The sequence below is a fragment of the Ornithodoros turicata genome, chromosome 3 (genome assembly GCF_037126465.1).
Source record: "Ornithodoros turicata isolate Travis chromosome 3, ASM3712646v1, whole genome shotgun sequence".
NCBI classification, from domain to species: Eukaryota; Metazoa; Arthropoda; class Arachnida; order Ixodida; family Argasidae; genus Ornithodoros; species Ornithodoros turicata.
Genome location: NC_088203.1, coordinates 46,430,044 through 46,434,021, shown reverse-complemented (window position 1 = coordinate 46,434,021; position 3,978 = coordinate 46,430,044).

Here is a 3,978-nt window from a genome sequence, read left to right as displayed (position 1 = left end):
GTTTATGTGATCTACAGGACTTGACTCCCCTCTTCGTATACGCATCTATATATACAAGCTGTAAAAATAAGGCAGCTAAAAACAACGTTTGCAATATGAACCTGTCGGCTTCAAATATGAAAACTAAATGTTCTGTGATTGGTCGACAGCATCGAGTTAATATAGGAGTATTGTATGCTCTGAGAAAAAAGAAAGAAAGTGATAGTAAGCGTACAGAAACGATCAATATTTTTACCTTTATTCTATGGGTGGTGGACTTGCAGTCAGCGCTTTTGACGGACAGTACAGGTAGAGAATTTGGTCGTTTTTTGACGGCGATTTTAGAAATAAGCCATTGACTGATATTTTATGCGTAAGATCTTTTTGCCTATATTTCCGAATTATTATTAAAACGAATTCGGAATGATGTTGTTCTAATAATCACAGATCCGATATTACAAAGAAACCAAATCTCCCTGTGTCGCGTCATTTCAAACCGGCCACTCATTCAAGAACATCCGCGTGTACATCTTACAATCTGGTTTCCCCTCGGACCGTAGCAGGCAACAGCGTGAATCAATCCTAATCCAAAAATTCCAGTCCACGATAAACGAAGACCCCGGCGTATTGTCTAGAGTTCGCAGCCTTAGCTCGTAGACCAAGTCCCCCGACCCTCTTCCGTTCTTTCCGCCGTCTCTTTTTTATCATTTCAGGTTTAGCAGACGACCAAGGAGAACTCTCTAGGAAGACAGCCAACGCCCCTGAAAGTGTTCAATGGACCGTTAGCAACAATACTCCTGCAACATCACCAACGCCGCTCCACGTGCACTGTTCCCCTCTCATTTTCCCCCTTTCCCTTGTATATAAGCACTTGTCACCTATTTTCAAGTTTAGTCCTGTTGAAGGCAGCGCTGCTGCCGAAACGTCGACCCCTAACTGTAAATCTATTTGTAGTACCCCCTCAATTATTAAAAATAAAAAAGTAGCAAGTGTTTTAATCCTTATACGGCCTCCCAAGTCTCTTCATTACTTGTAGTCTATATATATATATATATATATATATATATGTGTGTGTGTGTGTGTGTGTGTGTGTCTGTGTGTTTGTTTACAAGTCAAGCGTGCCACAATCCCATCTGTGGACGGCCGTTTCTAGCTTGTTTGCTCCCATCGGCACAGCGTAGGGATGTCGCACGCTCTGTGTCTCTGCAAGACATAAATGTTCCAGGGTGTTAGCAACGCCTCTGGAGGCCGCAGTGCCAAGCTAGTAAGTACAGATGCTCATTTTTTTATTTGTATATATATATAGATATATATATATATACAAGGTGTCCACGCTAAGTGTGAACAGATCTTTAAAAAAATATATCAATCACTTTTTCCGATATGGAATCAATTGCAATATAGCATATGCTGAAGGGCACTCTCTAGGGGAGCATTAACAGACTCCTAAGGCAATGTCTTAATTAACTTTCAATAATTAACTTTTTAATTATAAAAGCTATGAAGTTTCTCCAATGAGAACATCTGATCTCTTCGGTCACTAGATACCAAAGCAGTTTTCAGAACAAAAATCCGTTCGATAGATCGTCCGCAAAAAAATCGTAAAGGAACGCCATTTTTTTCTTTATTTTATTCCTTGCGCATCTCTAGAGACGCGTCTTTCCTTCGCCCCCAATACGAGAGGATGAAAGAGCACACTATCGCCTCTTGCGTCCTGGAAAAGGATTAAAAGAAAACAGAAAATGCAGCCCAAGATAAGGGCAGCCGCGATAGAGTCACCCGATAGATTAGTGTTTTTGTTTTGTTTCTGCAAGTTAAAGCTGATCTTCGACGCATGAGGCGGCACTGTGCTCTTTCACTCTCTCACACTGTGGGTAAAGGAAACCCGCTTCTTTGAAGATGCGCAATAAACCAAATAAAGAAAAAAATGGCGTTCCTTCACGAATTTTTTGCGGACGACCTACCGAACGGATTTTCGTTCTGAAAACGGTTTTGGTATCTGGTGACCGAAGAGGACAGATGTTCTCATTGGAGCAACTTCGTAGCTTTTATAATTAAAAAGTTAATTATTGAAAGTTAATTAAGACATTGCCTTAGGAGTCTGTTAATGCCCCCTAGGGAGCGCCCTTCAGCATATGCTACATTGCAATTGATTTCATCACGGAAAAAGTGATTGATGTATTTTTAAAAAATCTGTTCACACCTAGCATGGACACCCTGTATATACATATATATATATATATATATATAGAAGCTGCAAACAAAATACGCGGAAACAGATTGAGGGAAGTTACAAAAAGTAAAGCGGTGACCAAATCACCACCCGGACTTCACCTTCTGGAATATTGACTCACTGAGAAACGCCTGTGGCGTGCTCGTACCAATTATGACGTCACATACAGGACCTATTTAAGTAGTGTAACCACCTACGCACTTTTATCCTGACGAAGACAGTGCTACTGTCGAAACGTCGACCCCTTGTCCCTTTTACTTTTTAACGTCTCCCTGCATAATGAACTAATGTTTGTAACTTCTTTAAAATCTGTTTCCGCGTCTTTTTCTTTTTTTGCTACTTCTGTAAAACTTCGTGGTCGTTTGGTAACCTTCTTACCTCAAACTATACAGGGTGTCCACGCTAAGTGTGAACAGATTTTTTAAAAATATATCAATCACTTTTTCCGAGATGAAATCAATTGCAATATAGCATATGCTGAAGGGCACTCCCTAGGGGGGCATTAACAGACTCCTAAGGCAATGTCTTAATTAACTTTCAATAATTAACTTTTTTAATTATAAAAGCTACGAAGTTGCTCCAATGAGAACATCTGTCCTCTTCGGTCACCAGATACCAAAACCGTTTTCAGAACAAAAATCCGTTCGGTAGATCGTCCGCAAAAAATTCGTGAAGGAACGCCATTTTTTTCTTTATTTGGCTTATTGCGCATCTTCAAAGAAGCGGCTTTCCTTTACCACCAGTGTGAGAGAGTGAAAGAGCACAGTGCCGCCTCATGCGTCGAAGATTAGCTTTAACTTGCGGAAACAAAACCAAAACACAAATCTATCGGGTGACTCTATCGCGACTGCCCTTATCTTGGGCTGCATTTTCTGTTTTCTTTTAATCTTTTATCCAGGACGCAAGAGGCGATAGTTTGCTCTTTCATCCTCTCGTACTGGGGGCGAAGGAAAGACGCGAATTTTTTGCGGACGATCTATCGAACAGATTTTTGTTCTGAAAACGGCTTTGGTATCTGGCGACCGAAGAGATCAGATGTTCTCATTGGAGCAACTTCGTAGCTTCTATAATTTAAAAGTTAATTATTGAAAGTTAATTAAGGCATTGCCTTAGGAGTCTGTTAATGCCCTCCTAGGGAGTGCCCTTCAGCATATGCTATATTGCAATTGATTTCATCTCGGAAAAAGTGATTGATATATTTTTAAAAAATCTGTTCACACTTAGCGTGGACACCCTGTATATATTTGTATCTAAGGGCTGTCTTATGAATTATTAATGACGCCCGCATAAGCGGATTACGAGCACTCGTCAGTGTACTACACCACACTATGAAACTTACATTATCTATGTTTATTGCATATATGTGTACCCATTGTTGCAGAACTGTGTCCTAAAAAGAGATTTTGTGCAGAATATGCATGCATATGCAGATATTTTGTGCACATATGCCGGCAACAGAGTTAGCAGTCACTTGTGCAGCAAAATAACGCAAAATTTTCTTACAGCGTATCATACAAATTCCTAAAAGACAGATACATTTGTTTGAAATAAACAATGATGAGGGGCAGCATCCACTGCAAACAAAATTCTTCAGTGCTGCATATATTATACTAAACACAATGAGTCAAAATTACATTTTGTTCAGATCTTTTTCAACCATAGTTTTTCACAGGCATAGCCATTGCAAAATTTAACTAGGAGGAGTCTTTGAGTAAGGAGCATTTGCACATTTTTCTTCACGACGGAAATTGATGTTCGAAGCCTGG